The sequence below is a fragment of the Emydura macquarii genome, unplaced genomic scaffold, assembly GCF_026122565.2.
Source record: "Emydura macquarii macquarii isolate MOO-44397 ecotype Brisbane River unplaced genomic scaffold, CSIRO-AGI_Emac_v2 contig_1253, whole genome shotgun sequence".
NCBI lineage: Eukaryota > Metazoa > Chordata > Testudines > Chelidae > Emydura > Emydura macquarii.
The window spans coordinates 67,124,605-67,144,605 of record NW_027131390.1 but is presented as its reverse complement, the minus strand read 5'-3'; the positions used below and the strand labels follow the sequence as shown (position 1 = coordinate 67,144,605).

Genomic DNA, 20,001 nt, shown 5'->3' with positions numbered 1-20,001 from the left:
GCCCATGAAGTTCTTGTCATTCTGAAAGGCAGAAACATCTGCTGGATTCTTGAGTGACTAGTTAGCTGAAACCAGAGCCAGGGGTGCCTTTTGTTAATGATCATCTTCTCCAGGAAATGAAGTTATTGCTATCTGAAGCTTCACAAGTGTTAGAATAATGTGGCACGTGAAGAGAAAGCCAAACCCCTCTGGGGTAAACAAAAGGAGGGGGAATCATATGTGTAATCACATTCACGTGGAGGGGAAAAGAGGGTACACATTCCCATCCCTCAGGAGCTACCATAAGCTCCTTCTTGCCACTTATGCAACAGAGATGCCGTATAGAACAAAGAGGTGTGTATGGCCTGGCTGCTGTGGAGAGGAGTTGGAGAATATCCATACGATAGCCCCTTCTCCAGAAGTCCAGTTACTGTTGCCCCAGGTAGTAGTAACTCTCCCTCTACTGCTTCCACAGACAGCGCATGGAGGAGTGGTGGAAAGGAAGCCACCACAGTTCAGCAGGGATAACAACCCAACCGCTGGGAGGCCGAAGAGGAGTGCAAACATCCAAAGAATGTTCCTGCAGATCCCTGGACTCAGTGTTTTCAGGAGGCCCTATCCCCTGCATGTGCTACAAAAACACCAAGTATTATTATTATTGTCAGGTGAGTGCAGGGAGACATCATGGCTTCAGTAAGGAACTCATGTGTGGGGCTCTTCAAATTCATGCTTTATTTTTGTTTAAAAGAAAAATGGGTGAGGATCTTCCATAGACACTTTTTCATCTATATATTTTTTCCAATCAGTCTTAGTTCAGAGGTTACCTATAGCTTATTTGAATTTCTTATGGGTTTTTATTGGCCTGGAATCCAAAAGAAGCTAATTTGATCGTAATGGGATGATTGGACTGTATCTGATTTTTCACATACACCAATATTATATCATTGGAATGACAATGCCATGTCAGGGATTCCACTCAGATTCACTCTGAGTGGAACACCAATAACATAAGCACAACAGTACATAGATTAAAAAACAAAACAAAACAAAACAAAAACAAGGAAATGTTAAACCAACTTTTACTTAAGAGAGATGTTATAGGGCCAATGTGTGCCAATAAAAATATGCAAGTTAAAATTAAAGCGAATATAAAAATTTAATAATTGATTCCTTACAAACACACTAATTTAAATTTAGAACTCTACAGAGAGTCAGAAGGACCCATTAAATATGAGATTTTAACTTTTAATGTCATGGTTTTAAAATGTACTGTTCTTGCTAGGTTTTGTCAGACTTATTTTGACAATTATCATACTAGCCCATCTGAGACAACAAGATATGAAGACTTCATTGGATTCCTTTTTCCCCTACTCTACACCACTCCATCCAATTCAAGTGGGTTGAAAAGATTCCATATAATATATGCAACCCAATGCATGCTTTAATCCTTAGCTAATTAATTTAACAGTTCAGCACTAAGTTATGATGTACCCTACCACCAGCAGTCGACAGGAGATACACAAGCTACATTACATTATGTAGCTTGTGCATCTCCCATCAACCTACTAATGTTTACGTACCATGGCATCTTCATGGCATTGCATTGACAGGAGACGCCCTCCCATTGACACAGCCTTACTCCTTTTGGGGAGGTGGATTACTGGCATCAACCGGATCGATCCGGTCATCTGGGATCTATCGCCACAGAGTCCGCAGTGTAGACATACCCTAAGTCCCCATATTTCAGATGCTCAGCTGGTGAAAATCAACATAGCTATTCTAATGTCAATGAGGCTATGCTGATAGAAACCAGCTAAGGATGTGGCCTTATTAATTATTCTTTTGTGTATAAACATTCAACGCCATCTATTTATGGACCTATCAGTGTATAACAATAATGCACCAAGGACTTTTGTATTTGTACATAAACATGGCAAACCAAGTATCTGTTTATATTTTTATTTATAACACCTACACCAAATATCTATATTCTTAAGTATAACCATACCACACCCAAACACTTTATATCTCTTCTGAATTGTCTGCATACTTACCTGTAAACACCTCTATAAATTGAAACCATTGAGAAACCTCTGAAATATTGATATGCAAAGTAAACTCCCACTGCTGACATACAGACACCTCTGGGATGACCTATAGCTGCTGGTTAGCAATATCCAGAAACACCACACAACAGTTCAGGAAAGAAAAAAACATAAGAAGTGTTCATAGTAAACCAATTTATGAAGAAGCAGAAGATTTTCTGTTCTGAAAGTTTAATCTCTCTCAGAGGTGGATTAAAAGTGACATATCCCCTTAAGAAGAGAAGCTCAGGACTGAGCAATTTGGATTTTCTGTGTGGAAATCCTGTTAGCACCCGCACTTCATGAACAAACATGGTCTCTTGGCTGCCTATGGTTACAGCCATCTGTTTGGATAGCAGTATTCCTGCTCATAAGTTGATTGGAGTATTTCGCCGGGGCTTTATAGATGCCAAATAGCAATAGCTTTAAAAGAGCAGATTGTATAACTTGACAAGTACCATATCTTTTCTATAGGAAATTCCCCTCCCACCCCTGCATTCTGTGTAACAGCATTGGCACCATAAACATCCTTGCATTTGATGACATCTGTTGATACTGAAGTGTTAAAATAAACGAGTAAAAATGAGTAAAACAGACGTATGGGGCACTCGTAGCTACCAAGTTATATTGCAATGGACACCTTAAAATATACATACAGTAGAGTCCTAATGTCTGTAAAATAAGCCTAGCTCACATAAGCATTTTGAACGGAGAAAATTCCATAATGGAAACCACCACCAGGTTCTATGCTGAACTACACAAGTGAATCTGATGGAGCTCAAGACACAAGTTGTGCTTTTTATCCTGAGAGTGGGGCAATCATTCAGAAGGGAAGAACTTTATGATGGTAACAATAAAGGTCAGGTGATGCCATTTCATATGGAACAAATTAAAATAATAATAATAAAAAATTTCCATAAGAACCAGAGAAGAAATTGCAAGGACATTCTGACTATGGGTACAATATTCAGATTTCAATGATGAAAACCCCAGGAGGTAGAAAAGGAAGGATCTGTACCTTTCAGCAGCCACAAGTATTATCATTTTTGCTGGCTTGTATTTATACCTTTGTTCTATTGTTTGACAATGAAGTGATGGCCTTAAATAATTGTCTGATGATTATTGATTCATTCAGTATTCACTATAGTAATGTTACTCAATCTTTTTTTTCGGTTTTCAAAGTCTTGTTAAAAAACGAAAACAAAAGCATCAATTTTTAACAATCAGCCTTAACACAGGCACCACTGTTTGCAATAACTATAGACCATCAAAATGCAACCATACGTATTCATATCAATTGATCTAGGGTGGTAAATGGCCATGTATTTTCTATATATACTAAAAGAATGTATGTCTCCTACATATTGCATAATAATCTAATTCTCGATATTACTGGGTTATGACACAGTAAATGTCACTATCCTGAAAAGACAAGCTGGGTGAGGTAATATCTTTTATTGGATCAATTTCAGTTGGTGAGACACAAAAGCTTTTGATCTTACACAGAGCTCTTCTTCAGGTGTGGGAAACTTAGTGAGCCCTGGTCTACACTACCGACTTATGTTAGTATAACTGCATTGCTCAGGAGTGTGGTGGAGTCTTCACCAAGCACTACCACAACACAACTGCACCAGTGCAGCTGCACCAATGCATTGCTGTAAGTGTAGACAAGCCCTCAGAGTGTCTCAGCTAATACAAGGTGAAACCAACTGTTTAGTATAAATATTTAATATATATTTCAAGGGACCATTCAAGGTGAAGTGGCCCATTAATACCCCTCTAATGACAGGGAGAAAGGAAAGGCAGGGGAGAGGTTTGTTAGTGGGTTATAGATTATTGTAATAAAATGTAAATCCAGTGTTTCTATTCATTCCATGATTTTTAGTGATTGGCAAAGTTGCGAATCCTAGACTATTGATTGATCTTCATTTTTGGCATTTCTAGCTATTTCAAACTTGTCTTCCATCATGGACACTTCTTTTTGCATCCCATACTGTAGATTACTGTATTCTTAGTGTATTAATGGGTACCAATAAATTAGACAACAACTAGGCAGTCCGGTAGATTAAAAACAAATCCCCAAACTGCTTTACAAATGTATATCTCTAAAGAACAATGGATTGCAGATCTAACGAATGCTACTGGAATGTTCCATAGGATGAATCTGAAGGTTCAGTTATACATTATTGGATCTCATGGCAATGAGTCATAATGCAAGTGCTCAACTCTCATTTCAGTGTCCCCTTCACCATCAGTCCAATGCAGTATACTCTGCATTTCTCATGAAACAGCAATTTATGAAGATTCTTAATATACAGAGGGATAAAATGCATCCTCTAAGGGCTTGCCTTCACTTCGGTGCTAAATCGGTACCAAGCCATTGATGCAGCGGTATCAGTTTAGCCAGTTTGGGGAAGGCATGCTCCATCAATGGAAGAGCACTTTCCCATTGACTCTGGTAATCCACTGAAATGAGAAGCATAAGTTATGTCGATGGGAGAGCACCTCCTGATGACATAGCATAGTGAAAACAGCACAGCTAGTCAATGTAAGGTAACAAGTGTACCTTACATCGATGGAGTGGTGTAATGAAGACGAGCCCTTAGAGAAGTCAGCAAAATGATGGGCGGGAGCTTGTTTTAAAAGTGAAATCAGGATTGTGCCTTGAACAGCCCTGGAGGTCTCTGTTTAATAAAATAGTTAGCACTCAATCTGATACTATGTAGGACAATTTTATTTCATTTTTCATATTTATTTTTCTAATAGCACACAGCATTCGGAGCAAATGAAAATATGAAGGCATTTGATATCTACAGGGCTTTAAGGCTCAGGGTCTGACAGCATGGATTGTTGAAGACACATACTTAGTTCCTTAGTATAGCAGACACAAAATGCTCTTACTAGGCAATGAGCTTCATACACTGTAGCTCAAACAGAAAAATAATTTCCAATGTCACATACCAATGTTTGTCTTTTTAAAAAGAACTTGCTTTTTTAACTAAAGGCAAAAGGAGCTTTCTATATTTTATACACTTCCTGTCACACAAAGCCTAAAATCAGATCTTTGCCCTCCTTTAAATTCCTTTAAAATTCCTTTAAAAAGGAGTCTCCTTAATTGGTCTTTTCTCTGACAAACCCAGTTATTTTTCATTCCTACATAACTAAGTTTGTTTGAATATCCCTTACTGACATCCTAAATGCCTGATTTCTAATGAAAATGCTTTAATGATAGAGTCTGTCCAAGATCCAGTACTATTCAACATTTTCATTAATGACTTAGATAACTGAGTGGAAAGAATGCTTATAAAATCTGCAGATGACATCAAGATGAGAGGGGTCGCAAGCATTTTGGAGGACAGGATTAGAGTTCAAAATTATTTTTGACAAATAGGAAAATTGGTCTGAAATCAGCAAGATGAAATTCAATAAAGACAAATGGAAACTACTACACTTAAGAAGGAAAAAATCAAATGCAGAACTACAAAATGGGGAATAACTGGTTGGGCAATAGTAAAGATACAGGGTATCACAAATTGAATATGAGTCAGCAATGTAATACAGGTGGAAAAAAGACTAATATTCTAGTGTGTATTGTTGTATGTATGACATAGAAGATAATTGCCCTACTCTACTTAGCACTTGTGATGCCTCAAGTGGAGTACTGTGTCCAGTTCTGGGCACCACACTTTAAGAAATATGTGGACAAACTGGAGAGAGTACAGAGGGGAGCAACCAAAATTGTAAAAGGTTTAGAAAACCTGCCTATGAAGAAAGATTAAAAAAAACTGGGCATGTTCAGTATTGGGGGTGGGACCCGATTACAGTCTTCATATATGTTAAGGGCTGTTATAAAGAGAACTGTGATCAATTGTCCTCCATGTCCACTGAAGGAAGGACAAGAAGTAATCAGCTTAATCTGCAATAAAGATGATTTAGATTAGATATTAAGAAAAACTTTTTAAGTTTAAGGATAGTTCAGAATTTCATTGGCAGTTTTTAAGAATAGGTTAGAGAAACATCTTTCAGGGATGGTCTAGGTTTAATTGGTCCTGTCTCAGTGCAGAGGTCTAGTTGACTTCTTGCAGTCCCACATTTCTCTGATTCTGGGATTAATGCTTTTTCTCTATTTGTTTACATATATTTGGAAGAAAAGCCTCCAGTAGGGGGACATCTTTCCCTGCTCTGCCAGAGATATCCAGTAACGTTGGGCAAGTCACTTAGCTATCTATGCCCAAGTTCCCTATCTGTAAAATAAGAATAATAGTACTTAATTCTGCCTCAGCACTGGGAATGGATAAGACAACCTCAAGATCCCATCCAGCGCTACATTTCTATGATACTTCCCTACCTCACAAAGGTAGGAGGATGAATACATTATAGATTGTGAGGTGCTGAGGTACTACAGTAATGGAGGCCATATGACAGACAGAGCAAACATTCAAATTTTTGGCTAAATTACTATATATATAATAATAGTCTGCATTACAGAGCTTTTTATACCCAATGTCACAAAGAGCTTCTTGCATAAAACTTCATCTGCTGTGGAGAACAGCGATGTATACATAGCACATTGAGCAATATTAGTTTAAGAGACATATTGGCCAAGTACTTTGGGGAAAACCCTCTATTTGGGAGCATGGGGGTGGGAGGAGGACATAGGGTATTTCATGTCTGTGCACAAACAGTACCATGGTATTAGGATTTTATCCAAAAGACTCACATGTACAGAACTCAATTTGTGTGTTTCAGCCACTGACTTGATCTCATCAGCATCCAAGGCCAGGTCTACACTTACCTGAAAATTCAGCTGCAGTCGAGGGGAGTTATGCAAGCTGCGCAGAGTAGCTTACATAATTCCCATCAATTTCTTAACTTCCATTGTGCGTGGCATCTTCACTGTGCTGTGTCGACAGGAAATGCGTTCCTGTTGATACAGCACTACGCTACTTGAGGGGGTGGCTTTAGTGCATCAACTTCCAGATCTATTGAGCAGGTCTTCACTGACCGCTCAATCAATCCAAAAAGCTCAATCTGACAGCGGCGAATTTGCTACCCTCAGCGTGTACATAGCCTGAGTCTTCAGTTTTTGAGAAATCTAGCTCTAATGCTAAACTCCCTCTATTTCACAGAGTAAATAACGCAGAAGTGTATTGTACAAATCTATATTCAGTGTAAGTAAGGTGAAACTACAGATTGATGTGTTGAGTGTCCAAAATCCTCTTGTGATTATTCAGTAACTTGCACGATTAGGCTTATATTTAAGATAATTTAAAACCATAAAAACTCAAAAGTGACTATGCTCAAGAAGGACTTGGTCCAAAGTTCATTGATGTCAATTAAAAGACTAGGAGGACTATGTGAAGGAGTAAAAGTTATGAACGTATGTGTTTTCAGGATTGGGGTCCATCTCTCTGGCTCTCTTTTCCACAACATTTCAAATTTTTCTGAGGTAAATCTTCTCTATTATACAGTTTCCAAGAACCTTTTACCTTTGATAGACAAATGTGTTGTTGTTAATCTCACAGATTTTCACAATGTTTGACAAATGCTTTGGAGCAGATTTCATCACATTCAAGTTTACTCTTTCTTAAACTAAGGCAACATCTCTATGTGTAACACTTTTCTCAGTCAATTCAACTAAAACTAAGAATTAAACACTGTAACATTTTTCTGACTGCATACTATGTGTTATTATAGGATTAAACCTGAAGCAAAAGACTGGTTTTCCAAATTGCTCAAATCTTTTGAAAAAGCCCATCTTTGTCTCCTCTAGTGAAAAAGATGTTCGCACTCCACCAACTTGATTTGATTTAAGACAACCTAGTATAACCAATCAGTTCCTCATTAAAGGGACACCATCAATTTGAAATTTAATTAATTTTGGAAAAAAGTTAAATATACTTTCAGGTACTATATTTGCTCCTGAGTCCCTTCACAAGTTTTTGTGGGTTTACATCCCCACTTTCCTATTTTTTTCTCTCTTTTCTGCTTTGAGAAAGTCAGTCATTCAGTCATTCTCTCTCCTCCCCCCCTCCCCCCAACATAAAATTGATTACATACAAATTGATGTCAAGTGCACTTAGTAAACTATGTTGAAAACTATGCTTCTCCCCATCCCGTTTAATCTCTTTCCACCATTATCAAGGCAAGGAACTTTTTCTTTTTTTAAATGAAGGCTGAGATTATCACATAATCACTTGGCTTCTGAAGCACCAAATATCCTGAGATTCAAGATCAAATTTCAAGAGTCAGTAATGCTGTTTACTTAGGCAAAGATGAGGTGCCTCAATGCAGTGTTGACATGATTATTTGTAAGGCATCAGACTGAAAGGCTGATGGAAGTTGTGGAAAGGAATTTTTTTTTATATTAAAGACCTATTGAAATTGCTACTTTACAATTCACTGGGTTTTTTTTACAAAAATAATTTGCACCTGAAGTGCATTGGAATGTACAGTAAACAGCCAGGAAATTTGTTTTTGTTTTTTTCTTCTTCTTGAATTGGATTAGAATGTATACATCTTAAAATGAGAAATTAGGCCCTATTCTTGCAAAGCATTTAAATAAATTGGTAAATGTATTCATATGAGCAATGCTACTGCAGTTAGTGGGCCTGTTCATATAAATAAATTTATACAAGTGCTTAAAGGCTAGATTGTCAAAGCCCTTATCCAGCGTCACTGTACCTCTTCAGTGAAGATGCTACCTATGCTGACAGGAAGGCTTCTCCCATTGACCTAGAGCTGTCTACACCATGGGTTAGGTTGGTTTAACGCTGTTGCTCAGAGATGTGGATTTTTCACACCTCTGAGCTACGTAGTTACCAACCTAATTTCCTAGTGTAGATCAGGCCGGAAGGGGCACATGATAACAGCTTTCAAGTATGCCAAAGATTCGAATAAAGAGGAGTGTGATAAAATGTTCTCTTTATTAATTGACAGGACAAGAAGTAATAGCCTTAAGTTGCAGAAAGGGAGATTTAAGTTAGATGTTAGGAAAAGCTTCTTAACTATAAGTTTAGTTAAACAGTGGACAAAATTACCTTGGAATGTTGTGGAATCTCTTTCAGTGGAGGTTTTTAAGAACAGTTAGACAAAATCCTGTTCGGATGGCCTAGATAATGCTTAATCCTGCCTCGATGCAAGGGACTGGACTAGTTGACCTATCAAGGTCCCTTTCCTTTATGATTCTCTGCCCTTCAATATATTTTCCGCTAGTAGTAGTTGTTTTACTTTACTCTCTTATTTATATATCTATATCTATATATAATTTAAAAGTCACTAGATGTAGAAGCCTAACTTCTGAAGAGGCCATTACTCTTCTTCCTCATAAAGGTCTTTGCTATAACTTTACTTCTCCTATCAGTCTACAGGGTTATTACAATATCATACCAAACACTAGCACACCATGCTACTGATGTAGCTTTCCTTCTGATATTGCAATTTTGAACTTCTTAATTCATGTCTTATCCTGCTGCAGGGAACTTGTATTGGAAAGTAAGGCCACACATTGAAGGAGACATAAAACATTAAGATGTTTATCTTCAGCTTCTAAAGTAATTCTTTTATTATTCTTTCCTTTCTGCCCAATGCACACACAATTCCTATGAAAAACTACAGGTGAACATTAAAGAAGAGCTACTTCAAGGGGAGAGCAATATGTTTCAGTGCATTCCTACTAAAAAGAGAGTAACAGTTTTTTTAATGGGGCCAAAAACCCCAGCCATTCATCTTATCCATGATTTCTATGATCCTGCCAGTCTGCAGTGTGCTAATTAACTAATTAAGAGGCCAGACGGGTTATTCAGGTTGTTAAATCCCCTATTTCTCTACAAGATAGTGGACAGTCAGTGCTATCTAGTGGTAAGATCACTATACTGGGACTCAGGATTGTTATTAACTCTGAGACTGACTTGTACAGCTTTGCCACCAATTTTCTGTGTAACCTTAAGCAAGTTACATGGCTGAAATTTTCAGTAGTGATCTCTGATTTTGGGTGCCTATGTTTTTGAGGTTCTCAACTTGCTACAATGTAGGCCTCATATTTAAGACTGTTCAGAACCCATGAGTCCAGCTAATGTCTGTAGGATCTGTTTGTTCTCAGCAACTCTGAAAAAAAATCAAGGCCAAAATATTTTGAGTTGAAAACATAAAATCCGAGGTACTCAAAAATTGGTAGCTATCTTTGAAAGTTTAGGCCTAGATCTGTTTGTATCTTTGTTTCCCTACCAGCAAAATGAAGATAGTAATATAATATTGTGTGGTTTCAACCTATTAATGTTTCAACCTATTAATGTTCAGAGAAGAACAGGTACTGTGTGAGTGAACAGAATTATATAATAAGCACCGCCAAGGGTGTAGGCTAAATTACCCCCACAATGCTTTACCAATGTGCCTCAAAATGATCTGAAGGGACCATGATAAATGTGAAATTTCACAAATTGTGTTTATATATTTTTATTATATAAAATATTATTAAGCAACTCATTTCATTCTTTCCTCAAGCTGAATTGCTATACCTAACTCTTGAGCTTACCAACTGTGGACAGTGGCATACATTGTTGTACTTCAGAAGGCAGGATAAATTACTGTGTCCACTGTACAATTCCTAGAGATGCAGCACATATGGCATATCACGCAGATTTCAGAAATGTTTGTAGTACCTACCACAGCAGAGAGCAGACAAAATCTCAGAAGCATAGAATCACAGAAGATTAGAGTTGGAAGGGACCTCTGGAGGTTATCTAGTCCAACCCCTTGCTCAAAGCAGGATCAACCCCATATAAATCATCTCAGCCAGGACTTTATCAAGCTGCACCTTAAAAACCTCTAAGGATGGAGATTTCACCACCTCCCTAGGTAACCCATTCCAATGCTTCACTACCCTCCTAGTGAATTTTTTTCCCCTAATATCCAACCTAGACCTCCCCCCACTGCAACTTGAGACCATTGTTCCTTGTTCTGTTATCTGCCACCACTGAGAACAGCCTAACACCATCCTCTTTGGAACCGCCTTTCAGGGAGTTGAAGGCTGCTATCAAACTCCCTTCACTCTTCTCTTCTGCAAACTAAATAAGCCCAGTTCCCTCAGCCTCTCCTCATAAGCCATGTGCCCAAACTCCCTAATCATTTTTGTTGCCTTCCGCTGGGGCTTCTTCAATTTTTCCACAGCCTTCCTGTAGTGGGGGGGGGGGGGGGGGGCCCAAAACTGGACACAGTACTCGAAGTGTGGCCTCACCAGTACTGAATAGAGGGGCATAATCACTTCCCTCAATCTGCTGGCAATGCTCCTCTAATTCAGCCCAATATGCCGTTAGCCTTCTTGGCAACCAGGGCACACTGTTGACTCATATCCAGTTTCTTGTCCACTGTAACCCTCAGGTCCTTTTCTGCTGAACTGCTGCCTAGCCAGTTGGTCCCCAGTCTGTAGCAATGCATGGGATTCTTCCATCCTAAGTGCAGGACTCTGCACGTACCCTTGTTGAAACTCATCAGAATTATTTTGGCCCAATTCTCTAATTTGTCTAGGTCACTCTGTATCCTATCCCTGCCCTCCAGTGTATCTACCACTCCCCTCAGCTTAGTGTCATCTGCAAACCTGCTGAGGACGCAATCCACCCCATCCACCCTATTCTCCAGATCATTAATGAAAAAGAAGGCCATCACTGATGGACAGAGCCATTTACAAACTCATCAAGTCATCCTACAAATGCATAACATGTTCGATAATGTAATGTTTTGCCTTGGAGCTAGAAAGAGTTCACTCAAATAGTTTGATTGCATCTGTTTTATAACACTAAGGGAAATAAAGTAATTCTTTTCATAGCTAATCTATGACAAATACTTGACCAAGACAGTTACCTATTTTAATCAATCATTTATTTTCGTATTCCCTTTACCATGATATCTAAGTACCAAACTAAATTACTTCTTTAGCTGGATAGAGCTCTCATGTCCTAACCCTTTTAAACTTAAATTAACAGAGAATTTGACCCATAGTTTAATTTAATATACCAAGACATATTATTAAAGCTGGAGGAATAATGGAAAATTTTTGCTGAAAATAAGTATTTGGTAAAGAAATATTAGAAATTAAAACTGGTCTTACTATGAATAAACTAGTTGAACAGCTCTACTGGAAACTAGGATCAGTTCCTCTCCCCAGATAAAATCTACTGTTAAAGTGTAGCATTTGGTTTGAAAAAAGCTCCCACAATATTGCCAGACTAGAGCATCTTTAGGCAACATGTGAATGTCAGCATTGTCAACATGAAGGTTCCCTTAGTTTTCCCATTTCTGTTCCTTCTATTGCATAGTGTTGTTCATTCATATTTGAATATTGGCCAGTCCTTATTCTTCTCCTGTGCCTCTTCGTCACCTTTATTTTTAAGCAAAGGTTTATAAGAACACACAAAATAAGTAACCTCTTTTGGTTATTAAGTGTCTCAGTTTATCCTCTGGATCCCTGACAGTTTTGTCAAATGCCAAAAAGAGGCATATATTCACGTATAGCAACAAAAGAAAGGCATACATCTGTGTATGTCTTTTTTTCTCCTCTCTGAAATACTGTCTAAATATTTAACCTGAGACTTTTAAAGTGCAACATTAAAAAAAAAGAAAAAGAAAAAAAAGCCCTTATAAAATCTGCTCGTTTTCTTTTTATTAGACGGCTGTACTTTCATCAGGCTGCAGGTTTTCCCTCTTAGTATGCACCAGGCCTTAGGAGATTCATTGGTGGCATTACTTTGTTCTTCTCTTTGGCCTATAAAAGTAGTTCTGTGGCAGACAGAATTTCATGGCATAGTTCTTTGCTTGCAAGCTTTCCTCCTTCCCCCACTCCCGCTCCTTGAAGCTGTTCATTGTTCCTGAAATGTGAAAAGCCCTGTTTGTGACTGCACTAAAACATAAAAGACAGGAAGGACTGAGGTCCACCAATACTTTTAGACCCCTGCCATTGTAGGAAATTGATTTGTTGGATATACCCACCTGATCCTGCTAACATGATATCCCTGACTGGCTGTATCAAGAGGAAAGCATAGCTAGAATCAAGTAGGGACAGACAATTCCTGCTGTATCTGGCCAGCAGCAGGCTATGATGAGTGATGACACAGGCAAGCTATTTCTGTTTGGGAATGGCAGCAGGTCTTGTTAGCAAAGAATAGATCTAATGTAAGCACTAGCGATAGGTATAACAGAGTAGCTCTGGAACACAAAGCAGTTAACTCAAGACAGATCCACTTTTTACAGATACCAGCTGGGTGAGGTAGTATTTTTCCCTGGTCAACTTCTGCTGGTGAGAGACAAACTTTCAAACTCACTAACTGCTCTTGTTCAGGTATGGAAAATGCATGTGGTGTCACACCTAATACAAGTGGAGACAAATTGGTTAGCATAAGTAGTTAACACATATTTCAAAGGAGCATTCAAGGTGAAGTGGCCAGTTAACATCTCTTCAGTCGCAGAGGGGAAAGGAAAAGAAAAAAGCTGGGCTGGAGGGAGGTTGTTAGTGGATTTCAGATTGTTGTAATAAACCAGAAATCCAGTATTTCTATTCAGAGCATGATTTTTAGAGTCTAGGTGAGTTATGAATTTAAGCTCCATGGTTCATCGTTTGAAGGTATTGTGCAGTTTTTTCCTTTGAGGATGAGGACTGAGGGGTCAGATATAGAATGATCACTTTATGAAAAGGGTTTGCCCATAGAGAGAGAACGTCACACACACACACACACCACTTTTTAAACAGACATTCTAGGAGCTGTGGGTGTAATTTAAAAGTTAATCCATTCTACAGCACGTAACCCAAGTTATAGCTTGATCTCATGTGCCAGCGCCAACATGGCATGATTTTTAGAATAACTGAACACCTGCAACTCTCAGTGAAGTCAACCTATGCTAGCAGTGAATTTAGCCCACAGTATGCCACAAAACAACCACTAAACTAAAATAGAAACAACTTTTGTTTGATTACTTCAATCTGAGCCATGGCTTGTCATCATTATTACACAGCCTTAAAAATCAACATATTACATGACTTCTCACCTATTTATAATGCTCTCCATTTCCTGCTAGCTCAGGCAGTGGTCCCAACAGTCTTACTGGCCACCTGACCTCCTGTGCCTATATCTGCACTCAATCTTAATAAAATGTGAGTCCAGCATATGCAGACAGAGAAGGGTTTCACACATACTATTGCATCCTACCAAGCCAGCTGTGAAAGTGGCAGATCACAAAGAATCCTATGATGGTGTGCACAGCTGAGACAACAAAGATCTAGTAGACACTGACACCAGAAGCTAGGAACCAAAAACTATTTATTTTAAAAAAACAAAAAACCTATATAAAATATGGAAGGGGAGATGAGATTAGTTGACTGGATTTTAATCAACCATGAACCAAAAGAGCAAGGTCTGTTTATCTTTACGTAGAAGATGTACTTCTGGGCTCTACGTCATAGAAATGATTAAAGCAATTCCATCATGCTGCTTAGCTAAGTATTAAAATATGTAAAGGTTTCCAATCTAATTTATCTGGTTCCATCCAGAAAGAAATGTTCTTTTCTGTGCTGATCAGCATTTTCAAGTGTTGGTGAAACTTAAAATGGACTGTCATGTTAAACTAACAACCGTTAAAGCAGCAATACTGCTTTCAACTTGAAAAGATAATGAAGCATGTATTTTAACTGCACCAAACGATAATTTTTCCCCTTTCTTTTTAGGGAGATAAGCTCTTAGTGGGATATTTTCATCTATCTATTCACCGCCAAAGCAGTATTTTCTAGTGCAAAAACTAAGCAGCCAGGAGTTGGGAGCCTTGGCTTCTATGCCCATCTTTGCTACTGACATGTGTAAACCACAAACTCATTGAGTGAAATCCTGACCTCATTGGAAGTTTTACATTAATTTTAATAGGACCAAGATTTCACCTTCTCAGTCTTAATTTCCTTTCTGTAAAATGGAATAAACTAACCTTTTTTTGTACAGTATTTAGAAATTCTGGGATGAAATGTCATATAAATACAAAGTATTACAATTATTGTTATTTTTATCATATTTTATTCAGATTTCATGTCATCTATGTAGTACCTTGGTATATTATCAAATTTTCCTCAACTTTGTTCCTCACAAACATTTCTTTGTGGCTTATACACCATGAAAATGTGCTGTATTTAATGAGCGAATAAGAAGTACTTATCTCTTGACAAGAAGGAAGCTACTATAGTTTTTAGCCAAATAGCATCACATTTTGATATGTAAGTTTGCTTCTATTATAAACAGCAACAACAAAGGTGTATTGTCCAGGAATTAGATTAAGAATCTTGGTATTGAATATCCTAAAGTTCCTTGGTACTAAAGTCAACCAAATGTCATTAGCTCAGAAAAATCATCTTTATTGTTGTACACAAGTAAGAAATAAATTTCACAGAAAATGTTCATTAACGTTGCTGTTCCTCAAAAGTACTGAAACTTATTTCTCAGGATCAAAAGATTAAAAAGCAGGTAAAGAAAGATCAATATGCAAATACCAAGATTATTTTAATAAATGTTCATCTTTTAACCTTGCTTAATTTAGCCTGATAGGTGATTATCCAATTTCCTTATCTGAACTAATTTTTTAAAATTGTATTTAATAAAATAATTGACATGGAAATTCATTAGAATGTCAACACACAATAGGTAAGATCAAAGTAGCAGGTGAACCAAAGACAAAATTGATGATTGGATGAATTTTGATTAATTGAGTAAAACTGTAGGATAAATGAAAAATGATTTAAAGAATTAAAATCAGAATTCAAAGCTCATTTTGGGTTGACAATATTCATGGGTAGTTACTTTAATTAATATAGTATGTATATGGACAAATGAAGAAGAAGAATAAAAAGAACAATAAAAAGGATTTTCAGGCTACGTCTATAGAGAGCTGGGAAAGATTTACTTGAGCTATATTGTAACTTACATAGGTGTTTATGCTATCGATACATGGTTTGACCTCAATAACATTGGTCAGTCAAATTATATTTAGCCTGTATTACTTTTAAACTGGGTTTAACATTCCCCAATGGACCTCAAAGAACAAAAGAATATGATTTAATAACTGAAGTGTTTAAAACTTGCACTAAAAACAATTTTCCAAAATATCACATTTCTAAGTTACCTGTTCAATACAATTCTTGTACAGGTGTCTTAGTTTATTTGCCAGAAAGTGGAAAAGGTACAAAACAGACTTAGCTGAAAGAGAATCCATATCATCCATATCAAGGGAAGAAAAGATGAGAGAGAAGATGAAAGCCAGATAGAATTACAGTATGTACTAAAAAAGAACAGTGGAACAGTCATGTTAAATGGGTGATTCAGAGCTTATTTTTTATTACTTTAAATAAAACTAATTATTTTCTGATAAGCAGTTTAACTGGTCAGTTAATATGAAGTAAGGCTCTTACAGTAGCTCTGCAGAATTATTCCTTCCTCCCCCCCCTTTTTCTTTTAAGATTTGACATTTACAAAAGAATGCCACACAAAGCGCTGAGTGCCATGACAATAATTAAACCTACAATCACAAAGTAGAATACACACATATAAATTAATTCTTTCAGCCAGCAGCCTTCAATAAACATGTGGAAGTAACAAATTACCTCAGCCAGACTTCAAAAAGCCTCATTCCCAAACCATACCCCTCATCCTGACCAAAAAAACCCTAACAAACAAATTCAAAATGTCAGGCAACAGTAAGACATTTTTTATAATATTAAAAATAATAATTTTGTAATAAGTGGGGAGAACCCCACTTTTAACACATTCTAAGGCCTAGTCTACACTAAAAAGTTCCATCAACAAAGGTTTGTGTCTATATACAAATTTGTCTCTGGCCAACATAAGAACCCTGTTACAGTGACATAGTAAAACCACCCCCCTGAACAACAAAGAGACATGGTCAACCTACAGAGATTGATGTACTGCTTGTGTAGAAACTGATTTATCTATGTCAATCCTAATAGTCATACAGCAGCTGTCTCACAATGCCCAACAATGGCCGTTTGGCTCACAACTGTGAACTCGATCACCCAGGGGTGACAGAGACTAGAAGCTGCCACCACCCCCCCCCCCCCCCCCATTTAAAATTCTGCCTATTTTTGAAATGCCTTTTTCTCAATGCCCCATTTGGTGAGCACACCTAGTATCTCTACTTCATTGTGTGCAACTGCCCAATTGACCATGCTGGCTCCACACATTAAATGAGCTCCTACCTGGAATAGACATGAGGCATTGGATTTCCTGGGCCTGTGGGGAGAAATGTGGACACCACTACGGATCAGTTGTAGAAACATGGACATATACAAAAAGCCTCCACAGGCAAAATAGAAGAGGGATCACCATCAACACAAGCAGCTAAATATGCACTCACACAAGTTATATACTAACTGTGGCTGCTTTATGCTGATGTAATCAGCATAGACATTGCCTTATTGTTTCCCCTGCCTTCTCTCATTTTTGCCCAGTTGGAAACAGAAAAATTGTAAAAAGTGAGTTTTCCCCTCTTAATCTTTTTTTTTTTTTTTTTTTTTTTAATTTTTTTCCAGTGAGGGAAAAGTGGAGGTGGGGCGTAAAAGAGAAGGGAGGGCCCTAAAAATCTGAAATAACCCAAACCTTACAAAATGGGAGACTGAGCTTTTTCATTTTCCAAACACCAAAACAAAATGATATTAAGTGAACAGAAAATGAAAAATTTTATTTTGATTTATTTAAAAAATTCTTGTGGAAAATCCACTTTTTAACTTAAATAAATTCAAAATGGGCATATTTCTTTCAAAATGTATTAAAAAAAAAAAAAGTTGGTGTTCCAAACAGAGCCAGTATATGCACAAATGGACAAGGATCAAAGAGATCAAGTTTTCTTAGTTGTAGAATTTGAGGCACCCAGCAGTTGGAAAACTTGTAATTAGAGTTAGCTGGGAATATCTGGATGAAACATTTTTCCAATAGAAAGTGCCAGTTTATGAAAAGTGAAACATTTTATGGAAGCATGTTCATTTTGATGAATTTCCATTTAGGAAAAAAACCAACATAAAGCATTTTGATAAAGTTAGTGTTCCATTTTGACATATTCAAATGGGATATTTTGATTTTCGTTTTGAAATAACTTCATTTATAAATATCTTTTTCATATTATACAAAATTAAAATGCCATTGGAATGATACATTTTGATTTTATTGAAATTAAACATTTCAATCAGCCCCAAACAAAAAAATTTAGACTTCGGTTTTGTAGGAAACTTTGGAATTTTTGTTTTAATTATGTTCTGAAATGGGAAAAAAGATATTCAACCTCATGGGATTTCCCACAAAAGAGGGCATCTGGTTTCTGCCCTGTTCTATTTGTAATGCTTTGTTCTACATGTATACAAATGCATACTCCCATGTGGCACACTTCATTGCCTATAACTACCGTAGCATATGGAAAAAAACATATGATCTGAAAAAACTTTCTGCTGAGTGAAGTGAAGTAGGTTCATCAGCTCAGTTGGTTCATAGATGTATTAAAATTGGAACAGAATTAGTATATTTTTATCCAAAAGAGGTTGTGGTGCATATATAGTTATGTCATCACAAACTCTTGCTAATAAAATCTCCACCTTCCATGGTACGTAAAGATATTCAGTTGTTCTGAGATAAGCAAATCCTAAGGATTTGCACTACAGTAGTGAGGTCAGGAGTATAGAAGGTATAGTATAGTATAGTATATATACTATAGAATATAGTATAGAAAGAAGGTCATCTTCTTGAAGAAGAAAGCATTTATACCTGTCAGATCAAGTGTAAACTCCACTTCTACCTCACTGAGGGTAGCTGAGAAACTTCTGTGCACTGTCAGTCACATACCCACATTTTGATGAAACACACATTTCAGAGCATCAGTGAAAGTCTCATAGGTAGATAGAGTAGTTTAAAGCCCTTAATGTCTGAAATAAATATATTACACATAAAAGGCTATAAAAGAAATCACTATTTGTTAAACACTGTCAGAGTTACTTAACAGAGAGAAAGATTGTCCTGAGGTGCTCAGTCTAAAAGTGAGATGGAAAAGACTTAGTAAGGCCTAGGTTTTACTATGAGTTACTCTAACTCATTACCAATGCAGTGTTGTTTTCTACATGATATTCCTAAAATAGTTCGAAATCACTTTAGAGATGAAACTACTACCTGCTCCTAAGTCTAAATGACCATACTGTAAAGCACTTTTCCTGTATATTCAGCCTACACTTTCCTTGCTTGGTTTTCTCTCATTAATCCCATGTATAGTGCAATTGAGTACCACCTTAAACAATATTTAATTCTCCTTGGTGTTTAAGTCCTCCAAATATTTATAGATTGTTATATTCTCCCCTTCACAGATATTCAGCTAAGCTATCTATATTTAGTTCTTTCATAAATTAATTCCTTTATAAAATGATATACAACTGAAAGTGAAGAAAAATGCATTACAAGCACTACAATTAGTAATCCATGAGGAACACATTTTACCAAAGCACAGCAATTTAAATGTAAACAGAAGATTAATTTTCACTAAGAAAGATTATAATATTCAGTTGAAACATATAAGTATCAAAGCAAAATAAAATTCTCCTCAGTGGGCCCATCAGCCAGCCAGTGCAGGGTTGAAGGTCACTATTACATGCTACTTGGCTATGTTTCAGTTCTGTTAGAGCTCAGAGCACTGACTTTAAACTTTGCACAGATGGGTAGCCATGTGGCGCCCAGGAGCATTCTAATCAAAAGATCCCCTAAATCCATTCAGTTGTAGATCTGGGGCCCAGACAATAACTGCATGAGGGTAAATACAAAAGGCAATAGAAAGGTGCCAAACAATTCAACAGCACTTTGAGCAGTAGCTGTAAACTTGGCGGTACACTTCTGCCAGGAGGATGGGCTGGGTATTTGCTTATATG

At 37.2% G+C, this 20,001-nt stretch overlaps 1 long non-coding RNA gene across 1 annotated transcript in view; it reads right to left on the bottom strand.

Moving 5' to 3' along the window:
- Window positions 1–498: 498 nt before the first annotated feature.
- The window catches only part of LOC137153578 (uncharacterized), a 337,442-nt gene continuing 317,939 nt past the window's right edge, over window positions 499–20,001 (bottom strand). Inside the window, exon 4 of the long non-coding RNA XR_010919844.1 lies at window positions 499–610. This is a non-coding gene — a long non-coding RNA (uncharacterized lncRNA). The remainder of the gene's footprint in view (window positions 611–20,001) is intronic.